The following is a 19,768-nucleotide window of genomic DNA, read 5'->3' on the forward strand; positions in this document are numbered from 1 at the left end:
GTTTTTGGTGTTGCAATTTTGATAGTGAGCAGTGTATAACTGTTTCTGGGACAAGTTTGAAAATGTTTTTTATTAAATTCTTCCCTACGTAGTTGGAGTTAACCTGCGGTATAGGCACACAAGATAATGTCAGAAGCAAAACGATTATGATTCAGGTATGTTCCAGTAATCCGTATTCTTCCTTGGTTTTCCCGGTATAAGAATCTTAAACTTCCCCCATGGTAACCGGGACCAATTTCAGTAACTCCTCTTGCCATTCACACAGTAAGTACTAGGGTTGGCACTTTAATAGTGGCAACTACTTATTTACAGCTCGTACAAAATAGATACGTGTTTCAAAGTTTTACTGACCCTCAAAGTCGTCACCAGTATTATTTATAACCCGTTGCCAGCGATGTGGAAGTCGTAGGATACTCTTAGCAGTGCCAGTTGTGTTGACAGTTCGAGCGCCGCGGTCTATTGCCCGACGAAATTGTAGCAGTTCTGAAGCGAGTGCCGTGAAGCGTTTCCTTCAGTTTAGAGATCGAGTTGAACTCACGAGGTCTTAAGTCAGGGGAGCGCAGTAGGTAGTATAGCACTTTAGGAGCCCCATCAGTCAAACAAATCAGTAACAGCTTGCACTGTACGTGCTTGAGCATTGTACTGCAAAATGATGGTCAGGTCCTGCAGAAAGTGTCACCACTTCTTTCTCTATGCTGTTCATTTTTGGAACAACCTACGATGAGCTCCCCTGCACTCCGCTGACTTACGCCCTCATGAGTTCAACTCGATCTCTAAACTGAAGGAAACACTTCACGGCATTCGCTTCAGAACTGCTACAATTTCGTCGGGCAATAGACCGCGCCGCTCGAACTGTCAACACAACTGGCACTCCTAAGAGAATCCTACGACTTCCACATCACTGGCAACTGGCTGTACACAATGCTGGTGACTACTTTGAAGGTCAGTAAAACTTTGAAACACTTATCTATTTTGTACGAGCTGTAAATAAATAGTTGCTACTGTTAAAGTTCCAACCCTCTTAACTAGAAAGTAAAGAAAACGTTATCGGATAACCGGGAGGGAAGTCAATGACGTAGATATCGAAGAGGAATTTTTTTGTTCCTGACTGCAACGGGGAATAATTGCAATTTGTTTTCAGGTTCCCATCATCTCACGTATGTTTCATTTAAAACTGAACAAACAGCTGCGGCATTTAAAAATAATTCCCGAGTGCGTTAGATGTTATTTGATGCCCCGTCTTCCACACATGTGTAAGATTTCCATTGCAACCCAGTACTGCCCCTTTCGTAAGATTGTACTCACTGACTTCTTTTCTTTTTGTTACAGGTAAGTGTGTCACATTGCGCTGATAACCTCTGTAGCCGCCGCCTATCCTGTCTGATACTGTAGTAAGTAAACGTTTTGTTGACCTTGCACCGTGGCGGAAATCTTGCCTTATAAACCTTAAATGTAAGCAAATTCAATTAACATTTCTTCGTGTGGGAAACAGAAAAGAGCACTTTGAAATATTTGGAGGCTCAAGATAATGAAATTACAACCAGTAACTATTGGTACGATGCCCATTTGTAAGAGAAAATAATTACTGAATGCTAGTACCTCGTATCTGGGAAATTACCACCAATATTTTTTGAAATATTTCGAGAACATTCACAAATGTTAATTACGTGGAAAATTAACTATACAGTACGACTGCTGGGCTTCCAACGGCGTATTTTATTCTGAATTTCTCAATTCGAAGCACAATTTTTATCTACAGGATTTGAGTCGACTATTGAAGCAAAAAAAAAAAAAAAATGGCTCTGAGCACCTATGGGACTTAACTTCTGAGGTCATCAGTCCCCTAGAACTTAGAACTACTTAAACCTAACTAACCTAAGGACATCACACACATCCATGTCCGAGGCAGGATTCGATCCTGCGACCGTAGCGGTCGTGCGGTTCCAGACTGTAGCGCCTAGAACCGCTCGGCCACCCCGGCCGGCGACTATCGAAGCACTTTCTTGTCATGCCAACGTGGCAGAACCCATGTTGTTGGGAGGCTGTAGTGCGGTTTTAGTTTAAAGTTAAATATCCTGACCGGCCTCTGTGGTCGAACGGTTCTAGGCGCTTCAGTATGGAACCGCCTGACTGCTACGGGCGCAGGTTCGAATCCTGCCTCGGGCATGGATGTGTGTGATGTCCTTATGTCAGTTAGGTTTAAGTAGTTCTAAGTTCTAGGGGACCGGTTACCTCAGAAGTTAAGTCCCATAGTGCTCAGAGCCATTTGAACCATTTTTAAATATTCTGAGGCAGATATTTTCTTGCGATGTCAAACGCAACCAAAGGCACCACAAATCAGAGCTACCTGTTTAAAAATATCTGCATATACTTTAGCGGAAGATGAATCCGTGTTTAAAATGTATTGGATCGGTGCCAAGTTCCTGCCATTTTTTACAGTGTTAAGAACACGAGGCTACCAGAAGTTTCGTTTTTAATAACAGGGAGTCTTCTTATCTGTTCACTGTAAGCGGCGGCATTTATAACCATTCATTTCTTGGTCGTAATTTATGATAAAGAGAGCCAATTTGGTTCCCCAAAATGCACAAGATTTTTTGAGGGTATGCAGAGTCCTTCGCACTGCGCGTTCCTTTTCATTCCTCTTCTTTCAGTCCACATACTGTCACCGTTCCTCACCTGTAACAGTGTTCCTAAGGAAGGGTTTGTACCTACGACAAGTCAAACTTTAACAGGCCGGAAAGACGAAAATATGGTTACTCGCTGATTTTTGTTCGTGTCGTTTAGCAGATGCGGTACCCATGTACCCAATTTTTGCATCTTACCCAATGAACGCAAACGATGCACAATGGTTATGTGGTCGTATTCTATAATTTGTACCTATTTTCGCGTTGTTTGGCGAGGACTGTAGTGAACCAACTGATTTAGGTGGTTTTCATCAAAAAGAGATATTACAGAACTTCGTTAATTACGCAAGTCGAATAATTCCCGTACCGTCTCTCAACAAATGCTTCCTCCCATACGCCCCCCAAATTCTTCTCGTGGTTTCTACAGCACTAGATTCTCTATTAAATTCGAAGAGTAAAATGTGTCGGAAGTTTGCACTTTTCTGTACTCGACATTTCGTACTGATTTGCCTTTAAAACAGCCAAAAAGAGCTGTAAACGACATACAAGCTCCTGTTCGCAACAATCAACTCTAAACTGAATAAAAACAATTGAATAACGATAAAAACGGAGGATTCACAAAGCAGTGCTGCCTGCCCAATAAAAAAGGCACAGATTTTATTATTAACTTTTCCATTCATGCCGCTATCTGTGTTTAACCAATAATTGTTACAAAGACTATCGTGAAATCAGAACAAAATAATAATAAAGGATTTTCACATTCGGAGGAGGAAGTTACTGACCGAAAATTCGTGAAAACACCTTGCCGAAACGAAAAACGCTTTTGTTTTAGTGATTGCTGCTCCAACTTGTATATCATTCCGTCACATGCTCTTTCCTATTTCGCCATAATTCAAAACGAGCTGCCCTTCTTTGAACTTTTTCGATGGTGCTGTCAGTGTTAATGCGTAAGAGTCCCACACCGGGCAGCAATACTCCAGAAGAGGAGGGACAAGCGTAGTGTAGGCAGTCTCTTTAGTAGATCTGTTGCATGTCCTAAGTGTTCTACCAACAAAGGCGGTGTTTGATTCGCATTCCTCATGACATTATCAACGTCATCGTTCGAGTTTAAGTTGTTCGCAGTTGTGAACCGCAGGTATTTATTTGTATTGACAGCCTTTAAATTTGTGGAATTTACAGTGTAATAGAAATATAACGGATTCATTTTAAAACGCATGTAGATGACCTCACTGTTTTTTTTTATTAATTCTCAGTTTTCGCACCAGACAGATACCTCGCTTAAAACAGTTTGCAATTGGTTTTGATCTTCTGACGACTTTATTGGGCGGCAAACGACAGCGTCATCTATCAGTCTAAAAGAGCTGCTCAAATTTCGCCTAAATCGTTTTATTTATTAGGCAGATCGCGTACACCGTAAAAAATGGTTCAAATAGCTCTAAGCACTATGGGACTCAACATCAGAGGTCAGCAGTCCCCTAGACTTAGAACTACTTAAACCTAACTAACCTAAGGACATCACACACATCCATGCCCGAGGCAAGATTGGAACCTGCGACCGTAGCAGCAGCGCGGTTCCGGACTGAAGCGTCTAGAACCGGCACAACGTAACACTTCCTTGGGGACCGTCAGATATCACAACTGTTTTACTCGATCACGTTCCATCAGGCATGCAGTTTGATTAGAAGCTGCTTGTGGGGAACGGTGTCTGAAGTCTTCTGGAAATGTAGAAATATGGAATCAATTTGACCTCCCTTGTAGATAGCATTCATTACTTCGTGTAAAGAACCTGTTGTGTTTCGCAAGAACGACATTTTCTAAATCCGTGCTATGTGACAATAGGTCGTTTTCTTAGAGGAAATTCATAATGTTCGAATACAGTATATATAAGTCCCAAAAGCATGCTGCAAATCGATGTCAGTGGTATGGGTCAGTAGTTTAACAGATTATTTCATTTTTCATACTCGTGTATTGAAATAACCTGTGCAACTTTCCAATTCTTAGAGACGGACCTTTTGTTGTGCTTGTATATGATGCTACGTATGGAGCTATTATATCAGCATACTCCAAACGGGCCAGCCGGAGTGGCTGTGCGGTTCTAGGCGCTACAGTCTGGAGCCGAGCGACCGCTGCGGTCGCAGGTTCGAATCCTGCCTCGGGCATGGATGTGTGTGATGTCCTTAGGTTAGTTAGGTTTAATTAGTTCTAAGTTCTAGGCGACTGATGACTTCAGAAGTTTAGTCGCATAGTGCTCAGAGCCATTTGAACCATTTTGAACTCCAAACGGGTTTGTAGTCTGTACCAATAGACTTGCCTTTGCTGAGTGGCTTAATTTGCTTCGCTAGCTTCAGATCACGGCTGCTAATATCCACAACTCGTGGTCTAGTCGCTAGCGTTGCTGCCTCCAGTTCGTGGGGTCCCGGGTTCGATTCCCGGCCGGGACGGGTATTTTCTCCGCCCGGGGACTGGGTGTTTGTGTTGTCCTCATCATCTCATCATCATTCGGGAAGTGGCGAGATTGGAACTGAAAAGATTGGGAGCTTGTAAGAGCGCTGGTGACTCGATGTTGAGCCCCCCCACAGACCAACATCATCATCTTCATCATCAGGGCTGCTAGTGACTGAGGGACGCTGCTGGCAGAACTGTGCGTGACGGACATTCTTCGCCCTTATGTGTTGTTGCCTGTCATGCGACAGAATCGTACCGGTATTTTTCAACAGGAAAATACTCGGCCTCACATGGCGCGTGTATCTATGAATCGTCTGCGTGATGTTGAGTTACTCCCGTGGCCAACAAGATATCCAAATCTGTCCCCGATAGAACATCTGTGGATCCAGTTCGGACGTAAACTCCGTCAAGGACGAGCTAGAGTCTCAAGCGAATCAGTCAATGCATCTGGGCCAGATGGGAAGTGGGATCATACCGCCAAGTTCTTTGTAAAGTTGCATGGATTTTGTAATCACTAAAATAGCGTATTGTCGCGTGGAGTGGTCGCGCGGTCTAAGGGGCCATTGACGGATTACGCGGCCCCTCCCGCCGGAGGTCAGAATCCTCCCTTGGGCATGGGTGTATGTGTTGTTCTTAGCATAAGTTAGTTCAAGTAGAGTGCGAGTATAGGGACCGATGACCTCAGCAGTTTGGTCCCTTAGGAATCCACACACACACACACACACACACACACACACACACACACACACACACACACAAATAGCTCCACATATCCTTTCAAGCCGCGAAGTTTGATTTCCTTCCTCCTCCCCTTCTGGGTGCTACAGTCTTTTTGTCAGGCTGTGTACTAGGAAGGGATATGAAAATCAGTATTAGAGAAAGCGAATGGAGTCCGCAGCTCGTGGTCTAGTCGCTAGCGTTGCTGCCCCTGGATCACTGGGCCCCGAGTTCGATTCCCAGCCGCGTCGGAGATTTTCACGTCCCGGGGACTAGGTGTTTGTGTTGTCCTCTTCACTTCATCATCGTTCGGGAAAATGGCGAGACTGGATGGTGATAAGATTGGGTATTTGTACGGGCGCTGACAACGACGCTGTTGAGCGCCCCATAAGTCAAAATCATCATCGTCATCATCATCAGGAAGTGAATGGAAGACAGATCGTTGGTAGGGTTTCGGGAAAATATGTGTTTGTAAAAGAAATCTATACAAGACTAGTATGATCAATCCTGGAGTACTCTTCCAGTGTCCGGAGCCCTTATGGAGTTGGCATGAGTCTAGATATTGGACGAATTCAGAGACGTGCTGGTAGGGTCGTAATACGTCAGTATATCCCATACAAAAAAGTAAGAGAAATCTTTGGGGAATGTAAATGGAAGTGCTTGAAGAATGACGATGTATTTCTTGCGGAACCCTATTGAATAAATGTAGAGTACCTGTAGAAGAATACTGTGCGGACATTATACTGCCTTCACCGTATTCTTTGCATTGGGATCACGAAAGTAGATGATAAACATTAGGGCAGGTACAGAGGCATACAGACAGTTATTTTTCTCAAGCTCAGTACGAGAATGGAAAGGAAAGAAATTCGATAATAGCGGCACGTTACTAGGAAGGGACATGAAAATCAGTATTAGAGAAAGCGAATGGAGTCCACACTGTACAGTGGCTTGCATGGTATATATGTAGACACAGATCGTGCCGTAGCTAGTTTCTCGGAAGGTACTTTCTTTCTGTGGTGGAATGTCGCTGACAGTTGTAAACTGCCTACTTATCCGAGAGTCGAACCTACGGCTCTACCTTTCGCTGGCACGCGGACGCATCCCACCGTTCGAGTCGAGGCTTGAGCCCGCCAGTGGTTCTGTCCTGCTTTCCCAAACTGCTCGCCGCTCCCAGCATACATAATATGAAAGAGCAACATCCGCATTGGAGTGGCTGACCCACACACAGTTTTAACAGCATAAGCAGACATTTCGTCCTTCTGGTCAGACTGAGAGGCACCCACATGCCTTGTTCATACTGTGGCATCAAGCAGTCAGGCCTGCAAGATGAGTGGTCTGCAAAGCGAGTGGATTTGTTCTTATTTATCGAGTAACATCAATGACTGATTATGAGCTCTAGTACTCACAATTAAGCTAAAAATTATTCTCCTGTTTGAATATTACGCAACGGAAACGGATAACGCAAATCTGACTATTAGTAATTTACACAACTCTGATTGTTCACTACGCACTGGCAATACCACATTTTCTTTCTTACCCAACGGCTTTAATCAACACGTGGCCATCGCACTGAATATGAATGGCATACACAATATAAATTCTGGATATCATGACTACACACAATTCGAAGAACAAGGCCACCAATCTTTTTCTTTTCACTATCGTTTTTATTCCGACCAATTTTATTATGATTCAAAGATAACCTAAACACACCATTACATTTTATACAACAATTACACATGAGAAACTCCGCCCAGTGGGCATGGCTTTACATTGGTGATTCTCTATCTTATGGTCTCGTAATTATCTAACGCTACAGTGCACTTTCTGGATAGGATAGTGGATCTTTTGGTATATCTCACACTTCGACTCTCACACCCATCATCAAGAAAATTTCCTCCAGACCGAGCGGTACAAAAAGGAACATGCATAATACTCTGCCTCTGAACCTATCTTGCTACTCTCCCATGCAAACTACACATAATTAAATTACGTGAAATACATCACACTGGCAACATAGAATACAATCACAAAGAATAGTCATAACGTTAGAATCACTTCACTTTCAGCTTCCCCACTTCAATTAGTATTCATCCCAGTTCCACACGACACTGCCCCACTTCGTAACTTTTATTTCCTACTACGAACTCTGGAGGATATATGCACGTCTTCCTGTGCAATGCAAGCCAAGTGGCGTTGCTGGATAGACGGGTGACTCACGCAAAGTAATATTAAGATCATATTCGTCACACACGCGAGTCCTCAATTGATACCTTGGACGAGTACATCTCTTCATCCTTTGTCTCATACAGAGATTGAGACTCACTCAGTACTCACCACGTGGAAGTGCTCGTCTCTAATTTCAAGTCCTGCACACGCCATTTCTTAAATATTTCCAATTTATAGTACACACGCCGGTAAATCTGCTTAACTTTAGCACTCGAAAGTATTTCAACTTAGTACTAGCACTCGCAAGTATTTCAACTTATTGGTCACTTCCGAAGATTACTACGATCCCCTTAATATTACCTGCCTGACATTTAATTCTCCCCCCAAAAGTTCCTGAAATAGAGAAATAATTATTCCAAACTACTCTTAAGTATTTCACATGCATACCATTGTCACCACTCTTTTGTCTATACGGAGCACACCTAAGACAGGTCTTACCAACACAAGATCCAGCGCCAGAGTGCTGAATCATGGCCGTTCTTCAGGCCATCTCGCACCGCCGCCGAGGTGTGGGAGCACCATGCTACCGTATTGGTCAGCCACATTTCAGGCGCTCAAAGCTCAAGTAAATTTCATCTCTTTGGTTCCACCAAAGGTGACCAAAGGACCCTCTCAAAGATGATCATATATTGCACATTCACTATCTGCCGTTAGCAGACGACCATACATTCATTCATTTCACAGATCTCACCAAATTGGCTGGTGGGGTTTATTTTGTGGGAGTGCACATGTGATCAACTAAATAAATAAATTGTCCTTATTTCCTACACTGGTATCCGGCTTCGGTGTATTAAGTGAAATTGCGTTATTATTACAAAAAATATGTTGTTCTGACAAGAATAACGAAGAATGTTGTACCTATTTTCAATGTCGGGCGGTACTGTACCCTTTCAAGACGATAATGGATAATTAAGGTTAAACGTACTTAAACAATTTGGATGCCGCCATCAGACTTTTTTTTTCTCTATTGAAGTCCGGCGCGAATCGGGGCTGTAGCTTCGTTTTCAAATACTACAAGCATGTTTCAAGTGTTAAATGTCCTTCTGTTTTTCACCTAATAAAAATTCTGAACCTCTTTTGCAATGCGCTGCATGTTGTCATACTCTTGTTGTGTTTCTTAACAAAATGAAATCGTTGTGAAAATTTGACGCTGAACAGCGTCCAGGAATTTCTAGCCATTGGTCCTTCTTGAGAAACGATCAGTTTATAGTTGCACTCAACGTAGTAATCAGGCACATCCACTTTACGCCGATGGTTAACGGCTTGCGGAATTAATCATGATATCAGACACAATCTGTAGAAGCTGTGATGCACTGTTCTTAAACGTTAGCACCACACAAGGCGGAAACTGTGTATTTGAGTTGATTATGTCGTGACTAATGGAACTCTTTCCAGAGCGAGTCTTGAAGCCAGTTTTCCTGATTCTCACGTGCGGTCGCCTTAACCGTGAGTGCATTCGAGTACTCCTCCATAGAGTTCATTGCCCCAGTGGTGCTGATCCCAGAAGCCTTTGAGAGAATTTTTGCTGACAATGTTTACAAATCATAGGGGAAACATCAGAGACAATGGAAATTTGAGTGAGGTGTGGAGACGTTTGCAGGAAGCCTAATGGTAAAGGCGACTGCTCGCGAAAACCACGAAATCATGTTTCGAGTCTCGGCTTGGAACAAATTTTCATTATTTTTATTGGATAGTAGCTCCAGTTGCGGCAAGAAAGTTTTTTACACGACCGGTTTCCGCTATTAGGAAAATCCCAGCAGAACAACAGGAGCTCTTTTGTCGCTTAGAATACTCAGAAAAGTGTATCAGGAAGAATGTAACTGAGCGAAAGTCTCCTGTTGTTCATTTCTGAAACACTCAAATGGGCCTAACGGTTGAAAAAGTCGTGTAAAAACTGTTGGACACAATTGTGGCGCCTACTCAACAAACTGCAATACACTAGTACCGACAACTGCGGACGCCCTGTGTAGAGGAAGAAAATGTGAGCAAAATAACATATTCTCATTAGTGACGACATGTTAATTGCATAACGTGTTCAGCATACCTCGTCTGCTTTTTATATCCTCTCATGTCATTCCATAGTTTAAAATTTCATTCCCTGTAAGTGCCCTAAGTACTTATAAAGGCGCTTGGTTGTCGATTCATACCCTGTCTGGCACAACGGTAAACCATTCTTTGCCAGATGGATCGCGTGCATAAACTTCTGAAAGTGCTTCATGCAAATTATTCAGTTACGTTGTACAGAGTTCTGTATAAATTGATTTACTGATGGCCAGAAGAGATCACTGATTTACCATTACTAAGTATTATGAGTCCCGTTTCTTCTGCAATAGTTACGGAAGGTTCCATTTTTGATTACCGAATTCATACTATTTCTAATTCAGTCCCGACGCGGCTAAATAAACATTTCTTTTAATTGTCTGATCGTAATACGAATACGTTTCACACGTTGTACTGTTATTGGCCTAGAACATGACAAGGTATGTATTTCTCGTCTAATCAGCCACTTCCCGTTCATAAGATATGAGAGTGAGACTTTCTAAGCTACGTTACATGCTTTTGAGCTGTTAAAATCATGTTTTCACTTAATAGTGACGCCACGGTGATTGTATGCTACGGCTGTCCATTCAGCGACATTTACTATCCAATGAAAAGTATGCGGACACCTGCTAATGAAAATTGTGTGTCCACTTTTGCCTTTATGACGGCTCGGGACACTTGTAATGAGGTGTCTGAATGTCTGTGGAGGAATGGCGAAGGCGACGTTGTAGCTTATACCAGAGGTATTCTATTGGATTCAGGTCAAGACTCTCGACAAGGCACTTGGCACTGTCTACACTACTGTGTGGCTTATAAGGTGCTGCTCAACTATTGTACCACTGCCTTTGTAACTCCGTACACATAGTCACTGTGCTAGCTGGAGTGCTGGTAGCACTTTGGCATTTCTTCCACTAATTTCATGTAACGTTTTTTGCAATCATCCTCTGCAGCCGCGCGGGATTAGCCGAGCGGTCTCAGGCGCTGCAGTCATGGACTGTGCGGCTGGTCCCGGCGGAGGTTCGAGCCCTCCCTCGGGCATGGGTGTGTGTGTTTGTCCTTAGGATAATTAAGGTTAAATAGTGTGCAAGCTTAGGAACTGATGACCTTAGCAGTTAAGACCCATAAGATTTCACACACATTTGAACATTTTTGGTTCAAATGGCTCTGAGCACTATGGGACTTAACTTCTAAGGTCATCAGTCCCCTAGAACTTAGAACTACTTAAACCTAACTAACCTAAGGACATCACACACATCCTTGCCCTAGGCGGGATTCGAACCTGCCACCTTAGCGGTCGCACGGTTCCAGACTGTAGCGCCTAGAACCGTTCGGCCACCTTGGCCGGCCGGACCGCATATGAACCGATCTTATTAATAACTGGTAACCTTCTTTAATTAGTATGTTATGTGCCGCCAACAGACTACAGAGAGGGCGTGATAGGCTGGCTGCCGGCCGCGAGGTACTGATCGTTAAAAGTCGTAACCATTCGGGAAACTTCGTACTGACTCTTCGCTGTTTCAGATTTCTCTCATCCTCGGCGAACCCAAATTGTGACATCGTAATTACCTGACGAAGTATTCTTGTACAGCCTGTGGAAGGGTCAGATGATTAATTGATTAATCAGAATAACTGTACTTATATTTAAATGCATTATGCAATTTCAGACCCAATCACACCAGTTTACTAATTGTTTTCATGCCAATTTTCTTCTACTCATTGCTTTATATTAAAATAGCTTTAATTTATTTTCATATTCTTTGCTACAAATAAGTACCGTGTTTGAAGACAACCGTCTCTGTAAATGTACAGCCACGAATCCGTGTTCCTTCCGTGTCAAAATTTATGTCATAGCGGCTGATCGGTAGAACTCGCGCAGGCCCTTGAATTGTCAGTAATGGAAGACAAAGTATAAAACATTCCCCTTCTCACATCCTCTTAACACGGCAGTGGCTGCATTACTTACCCTTATGACCCTCATATACGTGGCCAACTTTACTTAGCTCACGGCCGAATTCACCAATATCGATTAAAACTAAGCACATCTTAAAATGATACTGCCTCTGTAAATATTTTTGTTTATTATTGAGCAGGAAAACTGCAGTCTTAATGAACAGGAAAACTACACTCTTAAGGAGCTCTTAATGCGTTGACTGTTTATGATTCGTCTGTTAGTTTCTAGATCACATTATTATAAAATAGGCCGAGAATCGCGGGTTGCACCAATACTTCATTCGGGCAGCATGCGGTCGCTGGGCGTAGTTTGACGACGACTGCTATAAAGAATCGAATTTCCAATTAACTTGAAGCGCCCAGGTACTTTGCAAATGAATACACATTTGAACATTTGAACATCTTCTGCAGTGCTCAACGGTTCCTGTCCGTCAGTACATGAGGTCTGGCTGGTCTTGGTTTAGCTGCGGCTGTTCCTTCGCATTTCCATTTCGTAATCACGTGACCAACAGTCGACTTGGGCAGCAGTACAACGGTTGAAATTTCCCTAATGGACTTGATGCTTTGCTGACATAGTGGTCAATTCCGCATTACGTAGGGGTGTCCGGATAATTTTGATCAGACAGTATATAGCCCGATTCGCTCTGACTCTAGCTACTCGCGCAGAGTTGGCGACAAACTTAAAAATACGTTGACAGTGCCCATCTGCACTCAACAGTTTGGGTAGGAAACCCGATAGGTCCAAAGATAAGACTACATCGGAACGACAGTACGCTCACAACCCGTCGCCATCCATTTCATTTGAGCGAATCTCATTCAGTTGGCCAATTAAGCATTGTAATTACCCGGTACACCCTATGTATAGGTCTTCTTGATGTACTCCGGCATCATCCTGTAAGCGTATTGTCAAAAAAATGGTTCAAATGGCTCTGAGCACTATGAGACTTAACTTCTGAGGTCATCAGTCCCCTAGAACTTAGAACTACTTAAACCTAACTAACCTAAAGACATCACACACATCCATGCCCGAGGCAGGATTCGAACCTGCGACCGTAGCGGTCGCGCGGTCCCAGACTGTAGTGCCTAGAACCGATCGGCCACCCCGACCGGCCGCGTATTGTCATATCGCTGGCTTAGTTGTGGAGTATCTTTGCGGGCAGCCGCGTCTGTAGTGAGTCGAGCGCGGGACACGGTACTGTTATGTTGTGTAGTGTGTAGCTCTGCATGTGAGAGGCTTTGTTAGTATTCAGGCTGAAGTGTTGCTACAAGTGCTGTTACAGTAAAGCGATGAAATATGGAAGTGATTCAGAAGAAAGTGCGTCAAGAAGTAATAAAAAAATGAGCAGTGCCGTCGATAACGTATTTATGTATCGTCTCGTTGCGTGTCGCACAACATCGATCATCCGCGCAGTGTTCGGTTTCCCGGAATGAATTAATGTGAATCAGCAGAAATTAGTTACCATAGAAGACGTGCTTTCGATCATCGCGTTTCCGCATTATCAACAATCAGCCGCGCCGCGACGGTTACGCGCACGCTCGTACAAGTGAGAACTGAGAACTGAAAAATTAACTTTACGAACAGTGCTGTATCATTACTAGTGACAAGGAGGTCTATTACCAGATATTTGTGTATGTGACGAGCGTAAGAACTTTCGTTCGATCATTCGGCTTCCGCATCATCAACAATCACCCGCGTCGCGTCTGTTACGCGTACGCTCGTCAGAATGATATTTTGGACTGTTAATCATCAAGATTGTTAATTGGGATAAACATTTACGATTTAGAGTGTAAACAGTGCAACCTGTGGTTTCCATATCGTCTCAGAATATAGATGTTCATACCAGACATAGGACACTGTTGTGTTTTAACGTTGAGTGGCTCCCCGAAACCCGCTTGCGTATTTCGATAAATAATTTCAGGCAAGCCAGCAGCAGTGTGAAGCAGAACAGTACAACCGCCGCGGGATTATCAGGTACGTGGATTGGACAGGGCGCACGGTCACGAAACGAGAAGTCAGTTTAAAGTACCCCGGGCGTGCTACAACCTATATTTCATGTTTGCTAAATGGCCGCCGGTACTAATTCCTTTTGAGAAACCTCCTTGTTCCCCGCCTTCCCGTTTCAATCCACATGCAGCACACGGGCAGCCAGTCCTGGAGCTGGACGTCATAAGCTGTGTTGCTGGACCGGGCGCTGCGGCTTTGGCAGCTCGGTGGCCATGCTTTGGCAGCGCAAGCGTCCGGGCTGGCGGCAAGCCACCAGTTGGGTCGCAGTGCACCTACCCAGTCACCTGCATCTTCGTATCTGCGTCTGTATTACAGAAGCCACACGCCTTTGACTTATGGAAGGTACTTCGAAACAACATCCGTTGTTAAGAAACTTGCTGGCAGATTAAAACTGTGTGCCGGACCGAGACTCGAACTCAGTACTTCTGCCTTTCGCGGACAAGTGCTCTACCAGCTGAGCTACCCAAGCACGACTCACGCCCCGTCCTCACACCTTTACTTCTGCCTGAGTGAAAATTTCACTCTGGAAACATCCCCCAGGCTGTGGCTAAGCCATGTCTCCGCACTAGCCTTTCTTTCAGGAGTGCTAGTTCTGCACGGTTCGTAGGAGAGCTTCTGTAAAGTTTGGAAGGTAGGAGACGAGATACTGGCAGAAGTAAAGCTGTGAGGACGGGGCGTGAGTCGTGCTTGGGTAGCTCAGTTGGTAGAGCACTTGCCCGTGAAAGGCGAAGGTCCCGAGTTCGAGTCTCGGTCCGGCATACAGTTTTCATCTGCCAGGAAGTTTCATATCAGCGCACACTCCGCTGCAGAGTGAAAATTTCATTCTGGAAACATCCGTTGTTCTCTGTCCTAATGCATTAGCGTGTTGACACGCCAAATATTACTTTTAATACGACTAATCCGAAAGTCAAAGACAAAATTTTGGAGGCTGTTCCGCGAATTTAGTGTATAATGGCCTCTTGAGGTCCAGTGGATAGTTACAGAGTAATTGTTTTTCGTTTGATATCTTACCTCCATTAATTTTGGTATTTCGAAAAAAAAAAGCTAACGACAAGACAGAAGAGAACAGAATGAAGTGGAACGATCTTGTTGTTAGAATGACAGAAAACAGAATGCCAAAAAAGATAATGAATTATCGGCCGACTGGAAAAAGAGAACTATATTGATCTCGTAAGAGATGGATGGATGTGTGATAAGACCGAAACAGGTGTTTAATAACGTAATCCTTGGGAGGAGATGATGATGATGGTGATGATGATGATGATGAGAATGACACTGTTCTCATTACGTTACTTTCAAGGATGTAACTATAAAACCCATCGAAATAGGTGTTCCTATCGCGGAATATAGGTATGTATGAGAAGATAAAGAGAGCATTTCACTCTGCCTACAAAACCTGAACCGCTATATTTGCCTTCAGCATTAATGACAAGATAACGGTACCCACTTGCAGCATGTGCCTTTAGGTCAATTTATTCTTTTTTAATCATTATATAGGTAGTTACGCTACTTGATATGTTCTATAGATACGATTCTTTGACAAAATCATCTCGGGTTTTCAGCCGACTCTTGGCGTCGTGTTGTCGCAAGGTTTCGACGTGTTTCCTACTCGTCATTTTCAAGCCAAGTGTTGGTTTTACGTCCATTTAGTTCCTTCATAGCCACTGGACCGCATACTCCTCTGCCGAGGGCCCAGCGGGATGACGTGGGTTCTGGGATTCGGTCATCAAAGGGACAGTGGACATGATAGTACATGACGATCTTGCCAACCAGTATAGTGGCTTCCAATGAGCTATACATCGGATGTGGCGTTACGCAAAAATACGTCAGGAACGCTCTTATGTTCGGAACCCTGCCTTCCCCCCACATGAAAGGGAAGTAATTAAGAAGGGAGTGAGACAAGGTTGTAGTTTATCCCAAATGTTGTTCAAATAGTTCAAATGGCTCTACTATGGGACTATGGGACTTAAAATTTCAGGTCATCAGTCCCCTAAACTTAGAACTACTTAAACCTAACCAACCTAAGGACATCACACACATCCATGCCTGAGGCAGGATTCGAACCTGCGACTGTAGCAGCAGAGCGGTTCCGGACTGAAGCGCCTAGAACCGCTCGGCCACAACGTTCGGCCCAATGTTGTTCAATCTGTACAATGATGAAGATGTGAAGGCAATATTTGGAAAGGCAATTAAAGTTCCCGGAGAGGAAATAAAAATCTTAATGTTTACCATTGACATAATATTTCTGTCAGAGACAGAAGAAGAACATAAAAGGTCAGTTATGGCTAGTATTTTGAAATGAGGCTATACGGGGAACAACAACAAAAGTAAAACAATGGCAATGGAATGTAGCCAGATTGAGTGGTTGGTTGGTTGTTTTGGGGAAGGAGACCAGACAGCGTGGTCATCGGTCTCATCGGATAAGGGAAGGATGGGGAAGGAAGTCGGCCGTGCCCTTTCAGAGGAACCATCCCGGCATTTGTCTGGAGTGATTTAGGGAAATTACGGAAAACCTAAATCAGGATGGCCGGACGCGGGATTGAACCGTCGTCCTCCCGATTGCGAGTCCAGTGTCTAACCACTGCGCCACCTCGCTCGGTAGCCAGATTGAGTAGGGTGATGCTGAGGCAATTAGGTTAGAGAACGAGCCAACCAAAGTAGTAGGCGAGTTTCTTTCTATCTGAGGAGTAAAATAACAGACGGCGGTAGAAGTAGAGGAGATATAAAATTCAGACAGGCAGTAGCAGGAAAGAGTTTCTGAAAAAGAGAAATTTTTTAATAATTTAAATTTTAGAAAATTTTCTTTTTTTTCTTTTTGTGGGTTGCACAGAATCTAAGTGTTTTGTGAAGGAAAACATGGGCCAGGTAGGCTGCATAATTTTGTTTACGATTAATATCAACTTAAGTGTCAGGAACGATTTAAAGGCGGTATTTGTCTGGAATGTAGACTTGTACGGTAGTGAAACGTAGATGATTAAGAGTTCAGGCCTTAAGTGAATAGACACTTTGGAAGTGGATGCTACAGAAAATGCTGAATAGATTCTATAACTAATGTGGTAGCATTGAATCGAATTGGACGGAAAAGGAAAGTATGCCACAATTTGGCTAAAAGAAGAGATCGGATGATGGGACACCCTAAGAAACATCAAGGAATAGTCAGCCTGGTAATATAGGGAAGTATGTGGGGTGCAATTTGTTGAGGGAGACCGTAGCTTGTCTACAGTAAGCGGGTTCATACAGATGTAGGATGCAGCAGTTAACCAGGTATGAAGAGGTTTCCATTGGATAAGCTAGCGAGGACAACTGCGTTAAACCAGTGTTTGGAATCAAAGTGAACCACAACAACAACAAGACATAATCTAACTTGTTTGTTGCGATTGTGAGTTTGCAGCACCTAGCCACTGTGTAGAACCCGTGCCTCCAGCCGCCGAGAAACATGTCATGATCGGCGTAGACGAACTTTCGTTATGTATAGTTATTTCACCCTCCGTGTCCCACATGGGCGGGGGGAGGGGGGAGCTGTCAGCAAATACAATTCCCGCTGTTCAGCCAAGGAACTTGAAAAAATGTAAAATACACTCCTGGAAATGGAAAAAAGAACACATTGACACCGGTGTGTCAGACCCACCATACTTGCTCCGGACACTGCGAGAGGGCTGTACAAGCAATGATCACACGCACGGCACAGCGGACACACCAGGAACCGCGGTGTTGGCCGTCGAATGGCGCTAGCTGCGCAGCATTTGTGCACCGCCGCCGTCAGTGTCAGCCAGTTTGCCGTGGCATACGGAGCTCCATCGCAGTCTTTAACACTGGTAGCATGCCGCGACAGCGTGGACGTGAACCGTATGTGCAGTTGACGGACTTTGAGCGAGGGCGTATAGTGGGCATGCGGGAGGCCGGGTGGACGTACCGCCGAATTGCTCAACACGTGGGGCGTGAGGTCTCCACAGTACATCGATGTTGTCGCCAGTGGTCGGCGGAAGGTACACGTGCCCGTCGACCTGGGACCGGACCGCAGCGACGCACGGATGCACGCCAAGACCGTAGGATCCTACGCAGTGCCGTAGGGGACCGCACCGCCACTTCCCAGCAAATTAGGGACACTGTTGCTCCTGGGGTATCGGCGAGGACCATTCGCAACCGTCTCCATGAAGCTGGGCTACGGTCCCGCACACCGTTAGGCCGTCTTCCGCTCACGCCCCAACATCGTGCAGCCCGCCTCCAGTGGTGTCGCGACAGGCGTGAATGGAGGGACCAATGGAGACGTGTCGTCTTCAGCGATGAGAGTCGCTTCTGCCTTGGTGCCAATGATGGTCGTATGCGTGTTTGGCGCCGTGCAGGTGAGCGCCACAATTAGGACTGCATACGACCGAGGCACACAGGGCCAACACCCGGCATCATGGTGTGGGGAGCGATCTCCTACACTGGCCGTACACCACTGGTGATCGTCGAGGGGACACTGAATAGTGCACGGTACATCCAAACCGTCATCGAACCCATCGTTCTACCATTCCTAGACCGGCAAGGGAACTTGCTGTTCCAACAGGACAATGCACGTCCGCATGTATCCCGTGCCACCCAACGTGCTCTAGAAGGTGTAAGTCAACTACCCTGGCCAGCAAGATCTCCGGATCTGTCCCCCATTGAGCATGTTTGGGACTGGATGAAGCGTCGTCTCACGCGGTCTGCACGTCCAGCACGAACGCTGGTCCAACTGAGGCGCCAGGTGGAAATGGCATGGCAAGCCGTTCCACAGGACTACATCCAGCATCTCTACGATCGTCTCCATGGGAGAATAGCAGCCTGCATTGCTGCGAAAGGTGGATATACACTGCACTAGTGCCGACATTGTGCATGTTCTGTTGCCTGTGTCTATGTGCCTGTGGTTCTGTCAGTGTGATCATGTGATGTATCTGACCCCAGGAATGTGTCAATAAAGTTTCCCCTTCCTGGGACAATGAATTCACGGTGTTCTTTTTTAACAGTCTTACATGACGTTGAAAAAGAATGTTTTCGCAAAATAAATAGAAGTGGTAAAGATTTGCGTTGTTGTGTCATAGCGTCGTTGTCATAATCCTCTCTAAATACGGTGCAAGTTCGATCTCTGTCTCCAGCTTCATGTGGGGCACTCTGTGTTCGTTGGTCGCTAGCGAACGAAATGAAATTTAACCTAAAACGTCGAACACAACTAGATGATAAGTAATTGCGTATAACACCGCCTTCTTCTTGCCAGTCAATTTGTATCGCACTCTTTGATCGAGATTCGAACTGACTACTTTCGGACAGAAAACCACAATGATATCAATTAGTGTCCTCGGGCGCGGAGTCAGCTTGCATGTCGTACAAGCCTCGTGAAACGTCAGTCGCTACTTGTGCGTACGTGAATGCAACAGACATGTCGCATCACGCTGACGTTTGCCTTGACTTGTAAGGCCGCCTCAAGTCCTTGATTCGACGGTTCGTCTGACGCATTCTGGCCGCGGATTCGATGACATCCTGTGGCAGTCTGCTCGCCTTCCCTTGTGGTTCCTCAGTTCAGAAAGTATTTCGTTTCCTTCCGGAAAGCCGTCCATCAGAGACTACAAGCCGAGAGAGGTGGTGTAAAGGTTGACACAAATCTTGCATTCGCGAGGTGCATAGTACGGACCATGGCAATCCGCCTGTAGTTTTCCTGTGATATCTCTAAGTAACTTCATGTGGAAGCCGGGATGATTCTTCTGAAAAGGTCTCAGCTAGTTTCGTCCCCCAACCTTTT

The 19,768-nt window shown here is 44.8% G+C and overlaps 1 protein-coding gene and 1 long non-coding RNA gene across 5 annotated transcripts in view; both read left to right on the plus strand.

The window, feature by feature from the left end:
- The window catches only part of LOC124799283, a 746,007-nt gene that overhangs the window by 381,839 nt on the left and 344,400 nt on the right, over positions 1-19,768 (plus strand). The window lies entirely within an intron of this gene.
- LOC124799285 overlaps positions 1-19,768 on the plus strand; it is a 220,878-nt gene that overhangs the window by 121,212 nt on the left and 79,898 nt on the right. Inside the window, exon 2 of the long non-coding RNA XR_007017006.1 lies at positions 1,330-1,391. This is a non-coding gene — a long non-coding RNA (uncharacterized LOC124799285). The remainder of the gene's footprint in view (positions 1-1,329; positions 1,392-19,768) is intronic.

The sequence above is a fragment of the Schistocerca piceifrons genome, chromosome 5 (genome assembly GCF_021461385.2).
Source record: "Schistocerca piceifrons isolate TAMUIC-IGC-003096 chromosome 5, iqSchPice1.1, whole genome shotgun sequence".
NCBI classification, from domain to species: Eukaryota; Metazoa; Arthropoda; class Insecta; order Orthoptera; family Acrididae; genus Schistocerca; species Schistocerca piceifrons.